Here is a 23286-nt window from a genome sequence, read left to right as displayed (position 1 = left end):
CAGCGAGTCCAAAATCATGCCGCTAGAGTAGTCAAGAATGCTTCCTATGAAAAACCAAGTACCGTACTTCTGAAAGAATTACACTGGCTTCCAGTTAAGGCTAGAGTCATGTTCAAAGTTTTAGTAATAGTCTTCCGTGTCATCAATGGTACAGCTCCAGTATATCTGAGGGAAATGTTTGTATCTACCCGACAACGATACAGACTTCGCTCACAAAGTGACACTAACTTTAACATCCCTAGACGGCGAACAAAATTAGCAGACAGATCTATGGCAGTCGTTGGTCCCAAATGGTGGAACGATCTGCCTAGCTATCTGAAAAACATTCAGTCTGAAGCCAGCTTTAGATCAAAACTGAAAACACATTTATTTAGGCAGTTGCATTAACAATGAATGTAGTCTTGCTAAAATACAAAATATCAGAAGTGGTGTAAAATAGTATTTACACATGTCCAAATCTTTAAATCTAAGTTCTAGAATCCTGTTCATATTTTGTATGTATATATGTTAAATGTGTGTTATGTAATTGTAAAGCGCAATAGAATATTTTATAATTTTTGCGCTATATAAATGCCATGTATTTGTATTTGTATTTGTATATATACCATAGCGAATGCTAGTCATTATTTACAAAGTGCATGCATCCATTTCTTGAGCATTTTGATTTTGGGTGACATTCAATTTCGGCAAAAGCATTTTGTATTTGCTTGTAGCATTTTGTAATTTACCTGATGCGCAACTTTTTAAATTGTTACTTCTAGCGGGACAACAGTTCATTAAGTGACATCCAAAATTATTTTAGATTTTATTCAAATTATTTTAACTATTCCTCATCATGAATTGCTTTTAATGTCTGTGTTTATTATCTTATTAATTAACAAGAAATAAATACTATCCTCATAATATTTCAAGGACAACAGCTTCTTTTCATTTAAAAAATGAATTCAGTCTATGGTACACTTGAAATAAAGATTTACTGTCTTTTATCAAAGTAAATATTTAAACATATAAATCAAATTTCATTTTATCTAAGATTTGTGAAATCAATAATTGGCCGCAGTTTGTACGGAAGACAAATCGGAATTTCGTTCTATGTTTTACCATTGCTTTCTTTCTTTATTCAGTCAAAGCAAAAGTAAGTAATAAACAAAGTTACTACTATGACACCAAGACAACAAGAAAATAGGAAGCTAAGTTATAGTTCAATTAAGACAATAAAGTATATTGTTAAGAAAGGATGAACGACAATAAAAGTAGAAGTTTGAATAATTGATAGTGTAAAGTGTCAGGGTACGTGTGCACCACAATTATTCAATATTTTTTTACGTGTAAATATATAGCCAAATACAATGAAGCGCTCAGAAGTGCAGTGCTGGCTAAGGATGCAAAGAGTTGTCGGGTTGTGTTAGGGCTTGGTGCATTTGTATGATTGCGTTCAGTTGAAATGAAACCATGCCTTCTTTATTTGAAAATTCGGACACGGTAGTTTTGTAGAAAATTTGAACAGCAATCAATTGTCTGCGTGCAAGTTTGTTCATTTCATTAATGCAACTTGATTTTGTGGACTTATGAGTACAGCGTCAATGAACGCTTTTTATATGTGCCACGCTATATCTATACACATACATAGGTACGGAATAACATGTTCCAAACATTAACATTGGCAATTTTAGTTGTCGTCATGTATTTCAAAACTCGCTGTGCATTCTATAGACATTCTAGTACTCAAATGAAATACTATTTATTTGATGAGAGGGAATCTTGCGATTTGTATATGAACAGACGAAAGTTCGTATTCAGACGAAAATAAAGCTGATAAAAAAGTACTGTCTTGATAGAGGGATACAATTATAGGGTGCCCTTTTACTGACAATGAGTGTCACAATTTTTGGTTAACTTTAGCACACAAAAGAAGGATACTGGTGGCATTTGTAAACCCATGTTGTCACATTGTCCCTAGTACAACGATAAAATTTTCAGCGGGTTATCATAACAATGTAAAGTAGAATACAAGCCGAAAGAAAAAAAGCATAATCCCTGGACGTGGCTAGTACAGCCGACAATTCAACACCATATACCTATGTATAGTAACACAAAAATTAAATGAGTACTTTAATCAGCTCAACAAACAGGTTATCAATAATGATAAGTATATAACCAATACAGGCATTTCTTTATCATATAACGATAAGTTAGGCTTATGTTCATTATTTAACAAAGCAACGGTAAATAAAATTTACGTTCCCTTTTACATTTACGGTTGCATTTTCGTGTTGCATAACTTAATTGAAGTAACATAATTCTAGGCAAATGTAGGGCTATAAAAGTAATAGTAGCATACTACATTAACTCACTGCGCTTACCCAGGGAAAAATAATTGCCGTAACTATGCCCAGACCGAGTATGATTGCAAGCACAGACAGATCATATTGTTCTTCTATCATGTAGGAATTAGTTCGTTTAAACGAAATAAAAAAAGTCTCACATTACCTAAGTGGAAAAAAAGTGCGTAACATGTCACTTTAGGGGCACCGTACTTTTCATAGCCCATACCTTTTATATTTTAAGGCGACGATATCGGTAAAAAGTTTTATGCGCTTATTACTTCTGGGAAGGCAAACAACAAGAAGGTAACGTTAAATTTTATTTTCTGTTTTTGTGTTAGGATTTCTGAATAATCTATAATAACTTCTTGAAATGTTATATACATCATATTACATGTTATATTACCAGGCGTTTAGCCGAGGCATTCCGTAAATTACGCAGATTTAATTTTGGATGGGTCGGGATATCCTCCCCTTGATTTTTTTACAAGAGCGTGTATTTTTGGTGTGTTTTTTTTTAAACAAAAAATATTATTGCACGAAAACCTTATTCTTATTTTTCATATAAATGGATTATTTACTACTTATAGGGAAATCAGACCCATCGATCTTTCGCAGAGTAAAGCGTAAAAGAGTCCTTTACTTGATTTAAGTTTATGAAGAAACGTATAACAGGTATTTTAGCTTTCAAACGATGAGATAATATTCAATACATGTATAATTACATTCTTATGAATACGCTATTTTTGTGTAAACTCCATGTCTGTCTATCTTTAATTAGATACGTAGATGTAATTACTTCTGTTTGAGAAAGAATACTTAACTTATTATATGCCCTCTAAGTCCATTGCAAAATCTGTATTCATTTACATTTTGTTTCATAGTTACTTCAGTTTTCTAAGCGAAGATGATAATAGTCTTTTTAAGCGATTTGTAGACGAGTGTATGCATTTGTCGTTATCAAAAATCTCGAACATTCTCGTATACTTCCGTCAATTGTTACTGAATTTAAATTCACTAACGGTAAAGACTTCTAATTAAATAATAATAAATTCAATACACTAATAATTTTAAAAAAGTCGAACGGGCGCTAAAATAAATTCAAGATTGAAATTCAGCTGTTTCAGAAGTAGGTTACACATTCAGTCCTAGCTTTAAATTCGATTGTTCTGAAAATTCGAGCAGTGTTGAAATATGATGAAAGGAGTAATCTTATTAGCTTCTTAAAAGTTTCAGTTTCGATATATCCGATCTGACACGAATTTTAAACTTTAATTATGATCTTGAGCAGACCCCATGGAGTTTCAGAATTACACTGAACCTCAGCTTTTAAAAATTTGAAGTAAATTTCTGGCTTGATACTCAGTTATAGCTCGATATTCGACTTAAAAGATAAATCAATAATAACCTCTGAACAGGCTGTGTGCTATATCAATACAAGGTCGAAAATCTGGTGTTTTTTTTTTTTGTTTTGTTTTGTTTTTAGATATTTTAACTACGATCATTGAGCTACCTCGGAATTAAATGCTATTTTGAAATCAGATGTTCTGAAAATTTGAATTTGATCTTCAGGGGTAGCTGGAGATCAAAATTTTAAAATTTATAAAAAATAGTTGAATATCAATATTCGATGCTTAGCTAGTTAGAAATAGAAGACACTGTCACGACATAATTATTATAAAAGTAATGTGCAGTTACTTGGTTACACACACGACTATTTAACCCCTTTCTTTCATAATCATAATTATCAAACAAAATGTTATAATAGTGAGGTTATATCTGATTTTAATATGCAAAGTGATTATTCCTTGTTATAGTAATTTGTTTGTTGAGAATACCGTTATAAATGTATTCTGATAAATCTACCAGATAACATTTAGATATTGGTTGACAAATTTATGTTCTCATTATCTTTACAACCACTGTAAAGATAGACTTTATAATATTTGTTTAATCTATATGATAAAAAAATCAATGTAGCAATACATTGGCGAAGAAGGCACCTGCCGCATACAACGGAGTAGACCGAACTACCGAACAGTCTCGACATCTGATTTACCATCGACTTTCAAGATCGGTCTAATTTCGCCATATGTGGTATGCGCGTTATATTGCGCTTGTGCGTCTGTGATTTATTGATCCATGTTATATGTGTGCAAGTATATTTTCAAAACAGATGGTTGGTGGTAACACATTTTCAAAATATCATTAGGATTAGATATATCATTTAAGAGATAATGTCAAAGTTTATATACGATAGTTGATAAATTTTTCGCCATCACTACAAACTGAATACGAGTCAACAAAGACATGATATGTTTCAAAATACTGATATAAATGTATCAAATATGAAAGTGATACCATTCATAGGAAAAGCATTTCGGATAAGGTCAGCGACGTGTTCATTTTAGCTATTTCCCTATCGCTTTTCAACTGAAACAGAATTATGCAAATAAATGTTATCACATGCGCATATGTGCAAAGCGTGAAATCACAATGGCGAAGCAAATAATTACATAAAATTCTCAATATCGCGCTTTGTCATTGTGACCTTGCGTTTCATTTTCATGACTTCGAGCTTTGCCGTCGTAATCCCACCCTTCACGTATCGCTTGCACATGTTCGAGAAGAGTGAAACGCGAAATCTCGATGGCGAAGCGTGAGATCACAATGGCTAAGTGCGAAAGTGCGAAAATTTCAGGCTTTTAACATTATCATTTGGTAGATATTGAACCATTGATATTGAATCATAAAACAAATATTTAAAACGTAGAGTGACTGTTGATTTATCTGAACGACATCTTAAACGAAGTATTATATGGAACAGAATTATGGCAAAAACTGCATTGTGGTTTCGTACATCCAATCTTGCGATTTACATGAAAGCATTTGTGATTCTCATGTTCACATGTTTCCTTCTGACATCCCCTTTTGCAATGTTACATGACCATTTGTCCATCTTATGTTTGCGTGTTTCCCTCTGATATTCATGCATGCTTCCTTCTTAGAAATGATCTGTTCTTGCTTCATTTTGCTAAGATATTCGATGCTGTAATCTGACATACTACATTCACCATACATCTTATTTACTTGTACTTACTTTCAATGTGCCTTCTTTAGAATGTCAATGGTGAAAAAGAATCAGGCAGATCATCCGAACGAGGCAAACAAACCCGCCAGTTAAACAATTAATTCATTTAATTGAATGAAGTATATTTTAACTCGATTCAGTTCACACACACACACATACACATACGCACATACACACACACACACACACACACACACATATATATATCTTTGGTAGCGTTAATTTGAGATGTTATGTAGCGCTATATCTGTATTAGACTTTTTCAGCCGATTCCGAAAGGAAAAAACAACCGAATCGGTATATGTGTGATATGATCTTTAATAACGGTTGCATCAATCAACGAACTTAAATCTCAACGAACAAGTTCTTATTATTTTATCAATTGAATTGGAAATCTACTATTTCATTTCCAAACAAAAAATAGTCGTTTTGAGCAAAACCATGATATTTTTACGCACGAAATCAAGATTTTACAATAATTGAAATTAAATAATTTATTTAAATATGTCCAGGTCATTACATTTCATCGAAACTTAGATTAATGAGACAGTGATTAATTCTTATCGCTACTGATATCTCTGTGCATGATAGCTTGGGCCGATTCCTGAATTTTTGCTTAGAAATTTGACCACTTAAATTACTTCAAAAATTATATGTGCGTGAAATTAGCCAGAGCAGCCAGAGTAGCCAGAGTTCAGCCAGAGTTTAGCCAGAGTAGCCAGAGTTCAGCCAGATTTCAGCCAGAGTTTAGCCAAAGTAGCCAGAGAAGTCAGAACTCTGGTTACTCTGGCTAACCACAGTAGCCAGAGTTCAGCCAGAGTAGCCAGAATTCTGATTACTCTGGCTGGCCAGAGTAGCCAGAGTTCAGCAAGAGTAGTCAGAACTCTGGTTAGTTACTCTGGCTGGCCAGAGTAGCTGGACAGTTCAGCAAGAGTTCAGCCAGATTTCAGCCAGAGTTTAGCCAAAGTAGCTAGAGAAGTCATAACTCTTGTTACTCTGGCTGGCCAGAGTAGTCAGAGTTCAGCAAGAGTAGCCAGAATTCTGATTACTCTGGCTGGCCAGAGTAGCCAGAGTTCAGCAAGAGTAGTCAGAACTCTGGTTAGTTACTCTGGCTGGCCAGAGTAGCTGGACAGTTCAGCAAGAGTACACAGAGTTCATCCAGTATCCAGAATTCTGGTTACTCTGACTGGCCAGAGTAGGCAGAATTCAACCAGGGTAGGCAGAGTTTCTAGATTTTTAACATGTTCTGGCTACTCTGGTCAGCCAAAGTAACCACAGTATCCCGAGTCACCAGGATATCATTTGCTCTGGTTACTCTGGCTGTTTCTAACAGAGTAGCCAGAGTTCAGCCAGAGTAGCTAGAGTTTCTAGGATTTTAACATGTTCTGGCTACTCTGGTCAGCCAGAGTAGCCAGAGTAACCAGGTATCATGTTCGCAAAATATTTTCAGTCTTAGCTAAGTTTAATTATGAAACTTAATATGTTATTTCTATCTTAATAGCATATTTATTTTCAGGTACATGTGTTTTTACTTTCAATTTGGTGCCATTTTTTGAGACAATAAACTGGGGATAAAATATGCCATGAATAAGATCCAGAATGGGTCAATGCAAAACAAAAGACCATGGCAGCCAGATCGCACTGCACTAAATCACAGTCCAGTGTGGTATGGCGTACAGTCGTATAAGTACTGAAGATCCAGGATGGATCGGTGTCGCTTCGTCGTATCTACCCTTCGTGGGAGGCAGGCTACTTTGTAAAATTACAACTTATATAAAAAGAAAACATACCTAAACATTATTTACAATGTCTGAAAACAAACAGCCTTTGCATATACCCGTTTATTTATTAATTTTTTTGAAAGTGTCATTTTCTGATTCGTGTTACTCTTAACTTTGTTCGAAAATCATGCCGTCTTACTGTTTCTTTGTTGTTGTTATTTTATTTGATGTTTTTAGGCTTGTTTTAAAGATTTTCAATCTACCAGAAATATATAGACCTGTTCGCTTTAATCTTTGTGAATTTCAGCCTTCATATACCACACACACAACACGCAACAGGTCTAACATTTTATTTACATTATAATTATATACAACAGTTAGTGCAACCTAATCAGGTATAATATGATTTTTATGAAAAAGGATCATACATTTAAAAAATGGCTCTAGTTTACATGTTTGTCTGTATTTTCTCTGGCTGTCTTGGCCAGCCAGAGTAACCAGAACCCGTGCGCATTTCAGTTATTTCTGGTTACTCTGGCCAGCCAGAGTAGCCAGACTATGTAAAAATTATGAAACATGCTGTCCTGGTCAGCCACAGTAACCAGAGTTCTGATTACTCTGGCTACTCTGGCAACAGGTTTTACTGTATTTTCTTTGGCTATTTCTGATTAGCAGGGTAGCTAGTACCAATGGCCATCTCGGAAATCCTGGCTGTTCTGGCTAACCAGAGTAGCCAGAGCAAATGAAATCATGGTCACTCTGACTACTCTGGCTGACCAGAGTAGCTAGAACATATCAAAATCCTAGAACGTCTGACTACTCTGGCTGCTGTCTGAAAAATAAGACAATTTTTTGAAGTCCGATTTATGAATCACTTGATACATGAACCAAAAGGGTCATTTCGCAATAGGTATTTCAGTATTTTCTCTGGCTATTCGGGCTAGCCTGTGCAGCTAGAACCCACGAACATCTCAGAAATTCTGGCTGTTCTGGCTAGCTAAAGTAGCCAGAGCAACTGACATCCTGGTTACTCGGCTACTCTAGCTGAACTCTGGCCAGCCATAGTGACCAGAGTTCTGGCTACTCTAAATAGCCACTTGAAAATAGTTAATAACTTGAAATTCAGTTTTAAACATGCTATTTAGACAGAAATGACATATGAGTCACGCCATGAGAAAACCAACATAGTGGGTTTGAGAATGGATCCAGACCAGCTTGAGCGTCAGAATCCTTGCTGTTCGCTAACAGATTCTCCACGTCCAATACGCTTTAAAAGCGAACAACATGGATCCTGACCAGACTGCGCGGATAGGCAGTCTGTTCTGGATCCACGCTGGTCGCAAAGCAACTATGTTTGTTTTCTCATGGCACGGCTCAATTATTAAATTTCATAATCAAATTCAGCTAAGACTGAAAAACTTTTGTGAACATGGGACCTGGTTACTCTGGCTACTCTGGCTGATCAGAGTTGCAAAAACATGTTAAAATCCTACAAACTCTGGCTAGTCTGGCCAGCCATAGTAACCAGAGCAAATGAAATTCTGGTGACTCGGGCTACTCCGGATACTCTGGCTGACCAGAGTAGTCAGAACATGTTAAAATCCTTGAAACTCTTGCTACTATGGCTGAACTTTGGCAGAACTCTGGCTACTCTGGTTGAAATGTGGCTACTCTGGCCAGCCAGTCAGAGTAACAAGAGTTCTGGCTACTCTAAATAGCCACTTGAAAATATTAATTAACTTGAAATTCAGTTTAAGCATGCTATTTAGATAGAAATAACATATTAAGTTTCATATATCAAATTCAGCTATGACGGACAATGTTTTGTGAACCAGGTTACTCTGGCTACTCTTAAAATCCTAGAAACTCTGGCTACTCTGGCAAGCCAGACTAACCAAAGCAAATAAAATCCAGGCGACTCGGGCTATTCTGGATACTATGGCTGACCAGAGTAGCAAGAACATTTTAACATCCTAGAAACTCTGGCTTTTCTTGCAGAACTCTGGCTACTCTGGCTGAACTCTGGCCAGCCAGAGTAATCAGAGTTATGACTTCTCTGGCTACTCTGGCCAGCCAGAGTAACTAGAGTTATGACTTCTCTGGCTGAACTCTGGCTACTCTGGCTAGCCAGAGTAACTAGAGTTCTTACTTCTCTGGCTACTCTGGCTAAACTCTGGCTGAACTCTAGCTACTCTTGCTAAACTCTGGCTGAACTCTGGCTACTCTGGCTGCTCTGGCTAATTTCACGCACATAAAAATTATAGATACTACTAATACTGATATGAAATTGGTATTGTGATCCACAAACGGAGAATACAGCGATCACATTTCGGAATTGCACGATAATCCTTGTTTCGCAATACTAGAGGGAAAGTGAACCCGGCGGATGTTCCCAGAAGTGTGACTACTGCATATTAAAAGTACAAAATGCACCGACAAAGCACATACCTCGTTTTTGTAGTGAAGCTTCCAAAGAAATTTCTTGGAACTCCTGTAAACACTTGTTGAGTGTATCTTCCCATGCAGTTTCGCTAAATATCAGCCTGGGTTTTGTGAAGAAATCTCTGGACAAGGATGGCGCTATAGTTTACTTATGTTGAATAATCAAACGGCAATAACTGTGAGTAAAATCATCCGACCGGTACATGAAGTTTCATTGAATTCCAGCCAGTGGTTGCTAACGAATGCGACCGGTCACCGGACGCATAGCCAGAATGCGCAGTGTCATATTTTCCCATGGCTTAGCGGACACTTCCTAGCGCAAATATAAAAGCGCCCGCTGATTTCATATTGAGAGATGTACATTATGGTAACCTTATTATGCTTAGTGGTATGCTGTATTCTGCAAAGTGATAAGTGAGATTGTGTGTGGCATAAACTTTGTTAGCTGTTCATGTGCACGAGTTAGCATATTCAACCCGTCTAGGAGCCACCTCTGTCCATATCATAAGCATATAGACAACATAAACACATGTGTGACTAGATTAACAAACTATCTAATACACCGAGTGATGCGTGTTACATTGCAGCATGACTGAAAGCAAGTTAATGTCATAGACTATGTGCTATTAAAATAATGCAATAAAGTATTGTATGAATGTCAGAAAGGAACATGTAAACATAAAATGCACAAATGGTCATGTTATAGTGCAAAATAGGATGTTTGACGGAGGCATGTCAACATGAAATTCACGAATGCAAATATCTAAATCGCAAGATTTGATGTACGAAAGCAGTATGTAGTGTGTGCTCTAATTCTGTTCCATAGTATTAAACAGCAATTTGACTTGATAATTTTGAAGAATGTCGTTAAAGTTATTCTGAATTATAAAACGCATAATATAGCTACTTACTAATCATTGAAAAATATGTAGTCACCAGTTATTAAGAAAGAGCATATTTATCTTCTGAAATACTGCAATACGAGTCGTATGACTTGTACCAGTGTCATACCTGGGCAATACGCGTAGGTTTTAAAACGATGCAATTATTTGATTTCTACTGGATTTTATTTTCTACAACATGGTGACCGGGGCTTCCGTGGCCGAGTAGTTAAGGTCGCTGACTTCAAATCACTTGCCTCTCATCGATGTGGGTTTGAGCCTCACTCGGGGCGTTGAATTCTTCATGTGAGGAAGCCATTCAGTTAGCTTACGGAGGTCGGTGGTTCTACCCAGGTGCCCGCTCGTGATGAAATAATGCACGGAGGGGCTACTGGGGTCTTCCTCCACCATTAAAGTTGGAAAGTCGCCTTATGACCTGTCGTGCGTCGGTGCGACGTTAAATCCAACCAAACATAAAAAATTAAATAAATAAAACATTGTGACCATAAAAAAAATAATAACTTCATACATTTAAGTACATTTATGAGATATATCTAGATATCTGAAAATAAAGTAATAATTATTATGCGTGACAAATTACGTTTTATCAGTTTTTGACCGTATTGACGGTATTATAATTTTTTAACAAATAAATGTCCTCCTTCAACCGCCAGCATAGACGGCAGGTTCACATCGTTAAGAATATCACAATTAAGTAATCAAATAGTAGGATAATAAACTTAATTGCAAAACTGTACCTATATTGTTATAAAACTACAAAGGCAATTGGTGAATTTCAATCAACTAATAATATAAATCAGTTTGCTATACAAATAATGCCCAGATAAGGAACATGTCCGCCATACGTTAATAACAAACTCAGGCTATAACGAACACATGAGTTCGCTAAAACAGGCGTTTAATATGCGTCAAACAAAATATGAAGTAAGCAATGATTGCGTATGAAGCAATCTCCGTTGCACGATAAAGACAATTGTGTATGGTTGCCAGATTTTCAGTTTCCGTAAAGGTAGCTGGTTACGGTCGCTTACACATATCTTGTAAGTTTAAAATTCATCTTACAACTGCGTCAGGGAGTCGCCTCTATGACTTAGTTCTGTATCTCGTTACAAGCTTACTTTAAAAGAATTAGGGCATTGTGCAGCCAGACAATCCTTTGGGTTACAATTACATTCAATATTATCAATATAATACCTTCAGGTTAGAGCATTAGTAAACCATGGGACCCGGCGCGGGTTCGGGTCCCGCCTCAGACACTTGGGAATTCTATTTCCTCTTCAATGTCTATTACGCCAATAAGTCGTAAGATGGGAGCTCGTCCGGAAAATGACCTTTATTTAGTGCCTAAAATGGCACTTTCTATGCCAAAATGATAGTCACGGCATCAGAAGTCATGAGAACTTTTAAGAGAGGAAGTGTTACGGCCACTATGTAAGTTAATTGGCCTTCCGCCCATTTGACCCGGGTTCGAATACCGCTTTATTAGGCACTTGGGATGTTTCTAAGTATACTCTTCTGTTACGCCTAAAGGGCGTAAGATGTAACTATACGATGGCTTTGGGTCATGAATTATGTTATAATACGTATAATACATACTATGGGTAGGGTCTACCATGCACCCTCCTCCCCACACGCACCCCTAGACTTTTTTCATATGTACCAAATTGTTAGGTAGGACAAACTCTATAAGAAATATATAAGATTTCATTGTTTCCATGGCAACCGTTCATTTAAAAAAAAACAACAAAGAAATAAGACAATATACATTATTAAGCTTTCAGGCGTTGGAATACACAACCGAAATTGTCCCGCCGTAAAACTTTCAAATGCACTCTTGTCCAATCAGCAACGATAGCGGAAATGATCGACCAATCAAAACGTTACGCTAAACTTAGAACTGTTATGGCTCTTACGCCTTCAGAAAAGATAGATCCGCTTAGGATTCCGCTAAAATAAGATTGTTCTGCATTTATACAATTAATGCACAAATGATTTACAGTCCGATATTGAGCAGACGATACAGTATCTGAACATACTTAAGGTAGTTTTGTTGTCTTACTGTAGTTTTTGGTCGTTTGCCTGGAAACGGCACTTGCTTCCGCTAAATTTCTCGATAAATGTAAAACCAGCGATTTGTGTATTTTCTACAAAATGATACACCAAAATGGGTAGTTGCAGTAAAAGTACTGATATAGATTACATTCTGTTTATTGTGGTAAATGTTTCGTCCGTTTATTATTTATTCGTGATTGTAATGTAATTTCGCGACCCAAATGTGTTTGACAGCTGTATGACAGCTGTACTGCACAAAGTTCAAGACAACTTAAATTGCACTGCTAACTGAAATCACTGAGTGCTGGTACCATTTGTAAATGAATTAGAATGTGTATCATGCCTGTTCTGCAGATTTCATGTCAGGAAAGTTTCGTTTACACAAGTTTGGAATTTGAGGTCCAGTGATTCTATAACAATGTTCTGAAGGTAATAGTCTTCATTTCTTTAATGAGCTAATTAAATGTTTTCAATGTTGGTTTATTAGCTACAAGTATGACCTAACATGTGTACCTGTCCTGAAGGAAAATAAAACAGATTGTTTGATGTCCTTCTACTGTTAAGTAGTTCCTGGGTTTGATTACATTCCATGTCTGAATGAAATAAAGAAACAAACTTAAATGAGGGAATCCCGGGAAAATACCTAACTTTATTTTTATATCAGCAAACTTGATGAAATAGTCATTCAGGAGTTGTCTATCCTATTTCCAAAAATGTTATGGGGACTTAATTTTTTGGAGTACATATCTCTTTTAAAAAATAACACACAACATTAATTCAACTTGTACGACCTATCTCTCCATATACACAATTATTCTGTGTACGTACACCAAGAAGTTGTTTACAATACTGTAGGTGTATTCTTTCTATAACATTAATTTCCCTACATCCCCATATTTCACACCCGTAAAATAAAATAGGGACGATTAATTTGTCAAATAATTCTAGAAAATGGCTAACACCAATATTAGTAAATTTTACTAATTTTAAATAGGATTTAAGTTTGTATATTGCCTTTAACGCCTGGCTTGCCATTGCCTCGTGAGTTGCAGTAAACGAGCCACCTGTGGTAAATGTAATTCCTAAGTATGTAAAACGTTTAACAATATCTACAATTTGACCATTATATGTGAAATTCAAATTTCTCCTGTTTGTGCCACCTTTTCTGAAAACCATCACCTTAGTTTTGCCTACATTAACCGTTAGCTTCCATTTTATACAGTAATCAAATAACATATCAAGGCCCTTTTGTATGCTAGATTCCGTTTCAGAAAAAAATAATATCATCACCGTACAGTAAAAGAAAAAGTTTAAACATGTCTAAATTTACCCCCTCGAATCCATTTAAGATAACATGTTCTTCAATGTCATTTAAGTATAATTGCAAATAAAAAAGGTGAAAGACACTCTCCTTGACGTACGCCTAACATACATGTGAAATCTTCGCTTATTGTATTCATATGCTTAACTCTAGACTTAACATTACTATACATTGATCTAATAACATTTAACAATTTACCTCTTACTTCTTACTTCAGTGGCTTATACCAAATTATGTCACGTACAACAAAATCAAGAGCCTTTGTAAAATCAGCAAAAGCTACAAAAAGTTTTTTATTTGTATTAAGCATATGGTTAATAAGGCCATGCAAAATAAAAATTTATCAACCGTGCTCATATTGCTTCTAAAACCAGCCTGAGCTTCTATGTATACATTGTAATGTTCAGCTCACACATCTAATCTATTATTCAGCACTTTCGTAAAAAGTTTACCAATAGTGCTAAGTAACGTAATTGGCCTATAGTTTCCAGGTTCGCCTGTATCTCCCTTTTATATATAGAAATGATATATCTCTCTGTCCACTTTTCCGGAAAATAACCTAGGTCAAAAATTGTATTGAACAAATTTATGAGAAACTATAAGAAGAATCTATTTTGTGCCCCATACTTAAAAAATTCATTTAACACTAAGTCTGGTCCAGCCTCCTTTTTCTAGCTTCAGCTCACTACAGGCTTTAACAACTTCAGCCGAAGAAATCTTAACATTCAACTCAGCAAACATTTCGTTAAGTTTGTTATTAAGGTATTTCTGATTAAACTGAATGATATCGTCATTAGGCTGAAAAAACGCGGAATCGGGATTATCTATAGCTTTAAAATATTCAGCAAAACAATCAGCAGAAATATTCTAGGAACTTTTCTTAACACATAAACTTTTTAGCAATTTCCAATAATCTTTTGCATTTGAATTCTCATATTTTCCAGCTTTTTAGTTTGTATTTTATCATAATTATACCTTTTACTTCTTACCAAATATTTGCATTCACTTCTAATTTTAACCATATCTATTCTATTTTCATTACAATTATTATTTCTAAATTATTTTAAACACTGATAAAAACTGTCCTTTTGTCTTTACATTCATCATCATACCACTGGTTTCTATTACCTTTCAAAGATGTGGAGCGATTTCCAACATTTTTTCTGAACAAACTTCTTCAACAGTTAAATAAAAATCTGACAACATATTATCAACATCTTCAAGATTTTTACCTCTCGCATGGTGTTACCAAACCCTGCAAACTTGTTACATACACTCTCAGATTCTAATACATCGAAGAAATCGTTTTTCTTACAACTGTCCCATTCAAAAATGTACGTAGGGCTACTAATATTCTTTTGCTCGAATTCATTAGATACTGGATTTGGATTCGAGCATAATGAAAAAGTTACAACACAATGGTCTGATAGTATGTTTGGTTCATGAACAACAAACGATGTGACCAATTCCATCATGTCGTGTTTACATAAAACAAATTCTGTCACACTACTACCTTGCTCTTTTACACATGTAAAGGACTTTGCATATTTTTTTATCTGCGCCAGTTCTACCATTTAAAATTCTTAAGCCCGTGGCTTTACAAAAAAATTAGCAAAAATTTGCCACTTTCATTAACATGTTTATTTTGGCTCTTTCTGGGCAAAACAGTGTCTTCGACATAATCCTTGGGTAATAAATCTAAATTTAATAAAAAATCATTTTCGACAAGTCTTGCTTTTCCGCTATTCTTGCATTAAAATCTGCTGTAATGAGAAAATTGCATTTACCTTCGAAGACATTTTCGAAATGGTACATGTCATCAGAAATCATGTCAAATATACTTTGTTCAAGAAACATCTCTCTAGTACTACCAGTAGGTACATTATAACAAAGACATAACAATATATCATTCATCATATTAAACAGATTCATGTCCAATTTTATCCAAAGTATGCAGTCTTTAGCACTTTTTAAAAACTCAACGCTTCCTTTTAACTTTTCTGAAATATAAACAATTAAACCCATGCTGTCTCTCTTATATATCACTTGTACAAACAACTAAACAATCGATAAAGGCTCTGAGATAGAAATTTGATAGCTAACATTTGATGTTCCGTAATACATGTTTATTTGTAGGTGCTATTTAACGTTAGATAACATCTGAGTGTCTTCGTTACACTATGAATATTCTCGATTGATAAGGATAGTGATGCAACACAATAATAGCGCGCAGGTCAGCTTTAAGTTAATTGAGCATTGTGTGAGTTTAATATGTTTATGGATAGAACATTTAAACAAATATTAGAGAAACTAATTCTGTTTACATGTTTAGGTAATTGTTAATATCTACTACTTTAGCAAAGTTCGTAATGATTGAATGTTTTTAACATTACTTTTTTGAATAAATGACTTTGTTTACTATAATATTACTTGTCAGATATTGCAAAGTTCTGAGTAGATATTGATTTTCTTGACCTTATTTTTTTTGTTACTGATTGGATGTAACTTTCATTAATTGTTCAGATATGTTATTTAGTTTCTTTTTCTGGTCAGTAAATTGCTTTCATTCACAACTTATGGAAAGTGATTCACAGACGATTGTTTTGTCTATTGATCTTAGTTTTTTTGTGTTTATTTCAGTACTAGTCATTTATTTACAAAAGTACCAAGTAGTGATTGCTTCTACATCTTTTGTTTGTTTATATAATATGTGTACATAATGAACGTTTTGACTGACATGTTTGTCTTTGAAATTGCTAAGAATCCTTTGAAATATTGTAAACATGTTATTTTGGTGAAGGTTTTGAAAAAGGTATAAATATTTGGATGGAAAGAAGTGAAAAAGACAGAATCAAAGAAGATCGAATTAGAGGAATAGAAAATGTTGAACAGTAAGAGAGAAGAATAATGGATCGAGCTGGAGTGAAGGAGTTAGACAAATAAGGAGTATGGAAGATTTGGAAATGATTGAAGTGCTTAGGTTAATGTAATATAGATCTTTCGGCTCGAAAGAAAACAATACTTAGAAGTTTGGCATGGGACAAAAACTGTCCGATTATTAGTTTAATTCATATTGTATATAAACCACTATTGTAAATGAACCTCTGTGTATGTTTGTTTAAAAAATGCTGACTATCTTAATCTATGCAACCTATAAAGAGACGAGACATGTAACAAAGTTAGCTTCTACTCCTTAGTTTTTTACTCAGAAGAGGCAAAACACATATATTAATCAGTTGAGCTTCCTTCCTCCGTCTAGTTAGAATTTTCCCGGGTTTTTTTTTTTTGTTTTGTTTTTAGTGGTTTTTTTTCTTCTTTTCTTTGCTAAAAGGAAAATAGGATAACTCTTTTTCCTCATCCCATTGACAGACCGGCAGAATTAAATGAAATAATGACAACATATCTGCATTAAAATACTAGACTAGTGCTGTTGTCAGGTTCTGCCTCCTTTGTCGTGTTATATCATTCAGACATGAAGATATATATATATACTAGGGCGTAACATCAAGTAGTGAATTTGTTTTCTCATCCTCTTATTACCTTTTTCTCAACACAACTATCTCGAGCGATTAACATAATATCTTGAGCGATCAAAATATCATCTTGAGCGATCAACATCTTTTCTAGAGCGATCAACATCTTATCTCGTGCACACGACATCTTATTTTGAGCGATCAACATCTTATCTCGAGCGATCAACATCTTATCTTGAGCGATCAACATCTTAACTCGAGTGATCAACATATTATCTTGAGCGATCAACATCTTACCTTGAGCGATCAACATCTTCTCTCGAGCAAGCAACATCAGATCTCGAGCGATTAACATAAAATCTTGAGCGATCAACATATCATCTTGAACGATCAACATTTTATCTTGAGCGATCAACATCTTTTCTCGAGCAATCAACATCTTATCTCGAGCGATCAACATCTTATCTCATGCACATGACATCTTATATTGAGCGATCAACATCTTATCTCAATCCATCAACATATTATCTCGAGTGATCAATATATTTTCTCGATACATGACATGACATCTTATTTTGAGCGATCAACATCTTATCTCAATCCATCAACATAATATCTTGAGCGATCAACATTTTATCTTGAGCGATCAACATCTTATTTCGAGCGATCAACATCTTATCGCGAGCGATCAACATATTATCTTGAGCGATCAACATCTTATCTTGAGCGATCAACATTTTATCTTGAGCGATCAACATCTTATCTCGAGCAATCAACATCTTATTTCGAGCGATTAACATAACATCTTGAGCGATCAACATATTATCTTGAGCGATCAACATTTTATCTTGAGCGATCAACGTCTTTTCTCGAGCAATCACCATCTTATCTCGAGCGATCAACATCTTATCTCGTGCACACGACATCTTATCTTGAGCGGTCAACATCTTATCTCGAGCCATAAACATATTATCTTGTGCGATCAACATCTTTTCTTGAGCGCACGTCACGGTCATCTTATCAACATATTTTAAGGACCTTTCTGTGAATTCAGATCATTAGTAAAACCATACGGCTGCCACTTTTTGTTTTTGTTACGATTATACTTATAACCGTTTCACATGTTTGCAGGGTTATAGATTTAAATACGCCAACTGATAAAAAGGCAGCAAAAAAATAAGTGATGATGCAATGAAATAAATTTAAGACCTTGACAAAAAATTAGTTTGTAGGCTTCGCCCATATATTGAAGAATTTCCTTGTTTTCCAATAATTTATGCATGCAACTTTTCTGCGCGAATTTATCAGTCGAACTGAAACTGTCGCTAATATGCAGAATGCATCATTGGTTATGTTCATTTGATTTTGAAGACAGGATGACCAATTATGTGTACTGCTCTCCCAAATGGAGTGATCAAGTTGTACATGTACTTGTAGGAAGTTTAAATAACGTCGGAATAGGCAAGACCCTAATTAACAACTTGTCCGTATGTTTTACTAATGACTTAAAGACACAACCACTGCCTAAATATATATAAATAAGATGTCGTGCGCACAAGATAAGATGTTGATCGCTCGAGATAAGATGTTGATCGCTCAAGATAATATGTTGATCCCTCAAGATAATATGTTGACCGCTCAAGATATTATGTTGATCGCTCGAGATAAGATGTTGATCGCTCGAGAAATGATGTTGATCGCTCAAGATAAGATGTCGATAGGTCAAGATAGGATGTTTTATATGACACAGACATTGTGTACATTCTTAAAGTCTATAATGATGGTCCTTGATTGTTCACCAGAGTCATGCTGCTTGCATGAACAGTAATAATTTACATTTGTACACGAAATGCCTTAAACATAAACATAAAAGACTAAAATGCACACACATGAACGACTTGGAAATCAGATGTAACAAATAAGTGTTAGTAATATACATATAAAAATATCAGATTCTTCAAAGTAATCAAAATAATGACATCAAAATGCTAACACAATAAAAACATGGAACAGTTAAACTTTTTTTAATGTAAGGTGTATTAAATCTGGTGACCATGGCCTCAAAATGACACAATCTTTTATGTGCCTGTTTCCAAGGTAATTTATAAAGAAAATTGAATGGCTTTATAATTAATGACTACAATTATATTCTGGGGTTATACAACATCTTTGAGAGAGATTATCACCCACTTTCAAGCCACCCTAAACTGACCAGAAAAAATTAAATGAGCAATTTAAAACTACCTTTACCAGATATTTGATATTTTTTCTAGAATATGAAAGACTAGCTACTAGACTATGATGTTATATTTTTTTAATTTATTAAATTGTGAATATTGCCAGGTTATATCCTATCTGAAATTTTTCATTGCAGATATCTGATGCAGATCAGTGGTTTACTGCCCCATTTTTATGTCATGAAATTCATGTTTTGCATTGTAACAAACAAAATGGACAATTTGAAATGTGATACTCTCAAAAAATGGAAAACAAACTAAATTCAATAAATGCAGGATGCTGTAATTGTACAATTGCAGAATTTAGTTTTTGTTTGTTTACCAAAAAACTTACATCTTACAGCAGGAAAATGTAAAAATACAGGTCATGTCAGGTAACAAAGCATTAGTTTTACTCAATACTGGCTACTTAACTGATAATGGTGCAGTTCCAGTGATATTCTAGATAGTCGATGGCAATTAAATATCATTTTTAAAAAAAAGATGACATTATTCTCTTAATCTAACATAAACAAAATTCATACAAATATGTATCATGCTACTACTGTTCTTTGATAAATTAGTTCCAATTTGTTACTGAACTTTCTACTGTATGCTGTGTTGTAGTTATAACATTTCACAAGTCTAGATCAAAGACATTTAACACTTCAAAGCACAGAATTTGATCAAGTTAAATCAAATAATATGTACCAATCGAATCCATATAGAAAGTTTTGCAAAGTGATTCTTTGTACACTACAACTAAAAAGCCTTTAAATTCAAATGTTATTCGATGAGGTTTAGTATAACACAATTCACTTTCGTACATGTATCTTCCATTTTTCTACAATCATATAATTTCTAGCAGTAAATTATAAATACTTCTTCTGACCTTATGTACATGTGTCGCTCAGATTTTTATCAGGATAAGTCAGCTGATTCACTTGGATGGAACAAACTGACCTTTCTTGACCATACATTTTCAGTGTAGAGCTTACACCAGACTGGCATTTAAACATTGCAGGTACATAGCATTACTATTTAAAGTCATCATAACCAATTTGTTTAGCAGTAAGTTACCAATTAACAGGAATAGCTTAAGCTGTTAAAAAGTTCTGTATTAGCACATAACAGGAATAACTTAAGCTGTTAAAAAGTTCTGTATTAGCACATTTTCAGAGTACAGGTATCACTATGTCACACTCAATGCGGTCATCCCAATTATTAGTAACAAACACTTGTGGCAGAGAGATTTTCGGACAGTTGAATTCTATAGCACATAGAGTTAATTACTGTAAGGATTGCATTTGCACATTCTTATCTCACAGTAAATGATGTACCCTGCCAGTGTTGCAAAATTTGTTTATATTTAAGGCACTAAAATGCATAATTACCGAGATGGTTGGATATTTGGTGCATTTTGTTCATATCTTTTAATATAATCATGAATGGAATATACATGTAATAATTGATCATGTATACATATTTATGAGACTTATTCTTAGTAAAAAAAATGCTTATAAAATGTCTTAACAATTGGCGAAATGGGCAGTTAAAATAAGAACATCTGCATGATTTATATATATACAATAGTTTAACTTAAAAAATTAATGGGTTGTAATTTTATAGCCCATTTTAAGCTACTTAATTAATGTACCTGGTAAAGGTGCTGGACAAACTTTTAAACTATTATTTTCCATGATGTTATTAGATGATATTTGTTAATTGTATTTTGTAACAATCTCTGCTTTTGTTTAAGATGGAAAATTAAATTTGAATTTAGTAACTTATACACATAATAACTATTTATATAGTCTTGTATGATAGTAAAAAATGCAGAAAAATATATTGTTTTGATTTTTGTTACATATATAAATTTGTAACATTAAATTTTGTTCTGACAGATTCTACTTGTTTTTTTTTTTTGTCTTTTTTGTTTGTTGTGGCATTATTATCATTTTAGTCCTATTTAGGCTATGTATCATGAGTCTCTGAAGTAATGTAAACTGTCATACAACTTCCCCACAAAATTTGGATCGAGAACAAATTATTTCTGATTTACTCCCTCTAGTCAAATTGTCACCGAGATCAAACTCACAACATCTGGATTGGTTACACTGAGTTGGCGAAAATACTGAATATGTTTTAGTTTAAACAAGAAAAATAATGTTCTTACAAAGTTAAAAAAGTTGTTCATGATCTCCCCACTCTGGTTCTCAGAAAAAGGGAAAATTGATTTATACTGACAGATCACATTATGTAACTTTCATATTAATATGTAATTTTTTCATTAATATAGATTTCAATCTAAGGCTTCAATAACAGATGGTTTATTTTCCTATCGGTGTCATCTGTTGTTTACATTCACCAATGATAATACAGAACAATATGTGATTTGATTTTATAATAATCTTCGTTAAAACCACTTTTTTAATGTTATTTTTTATTCCTCAAATTTTCCTGAATTATTATTTGTTATAACTAATGTCATAGCTCTCAGTATAGTCAATCTACTTAAATTTCAACACCAATAAGATATACTAGTAATCTAATTTGTTGTGAAAACAGTTTTCTGCATGTTATAATAACATCAGGTAAAGTAAATGTTTCTGTAATTCAGTCAACATAGTTCTAGGACATGTCTGAATCCATTTAAGTTCTTAAACAGAAAAAATAATGACTGTGTAAAACAATATTCAACCATCACATAACATTCATTGAGTCTATATAAGTAACACACATCTCTCTCAATGTTTGTCCAAATCCTACAACCATAAACCTGGGTTTTATCAGGTCATTCTAAAAATAGACACAGGGGCTGATTACACTTTATCTAAAAAATACTGGAGTCCAAAAGATTTAACATAGCAGTCTTAGTGTTAATAAATTTCAAATGTGTAAAATGTTGCCTCCATTTATGGGGAGACATACTGTATTTGGACCTAGGGATATTTTTATAATTTTCTTTTCTTTTTATGTTTATAGAGACAAAAGCCAGTCTATTCTAGAGATTTTCTAAGAGGACTGCTGTTAAAATTATCTTATTGGACACAGGATATAGACTGGCTCAGTTCACTACATAAAATCATAAAAACGTAAAAAAATATACATCACAGTATAGGAGCTAGTCTATATTTGAACCGTATGTCCATCATAGAACTGTGTCTACTCTGTATCTTTTCGCCCCTTTGAAGGACCTTAAAATAACTTGGCAAGACCAAAACTAGTATTAGGACACAATGGATATAAATATCTTAAAATGTTAATGGCTATACAGTAAAAACAATAAGGATAAAAAAATATGACATATAATGATTAATGAAGCCTAAGTTATCTTACTTGGTATTTGAGTTAGTAAATAATTTGAACATTGAAACCAAAGTATTAAATAATTATCTTTTTAATTTTCCTCTCCTGTATATCCATTAGGTAAGAAAGATGACTGTTGTGGTTGCAAGTTTTCAATGTGATCACAAATTATTGCTGATTTTGGTTGTCATGGCAAGATCTTTTTTCGATAAAATGATGTTGCTTACAATCACATTCATTCCAAAAATAAGACTACAATGTTTCTTTATATAGAAATATCATAAAATCAGTCCTTTATTTATTAAGTATGGTATTAAATTCTTTTCATTGATTTAAAAGAATAGTTATCAACTGTCAATCTTTCAACACAAATGCCATTATTTTAAAAATCTAATCTTTTTATGAATATCCGAGATAAATCTATTTCATGAAAAA

This window comes from Mercenaria mercenaria, chromosome 2, assembly GCF_021730395.1.
Source record: "Mercenaria mercenaria strain notata chromosome 2, MADL_Memer_1, whole genome shotgun sequence".
Classification (NCBI taxonomy): domain Eukaryota; kingdom Metazoa; phylum Mollusca; class Bivalvia; order Venerida; family Veneridae; genus Mercenaria; species Mercenaria mercenaria.
This window is presented reverse-complemented; position numbering follows the sequence as displayed.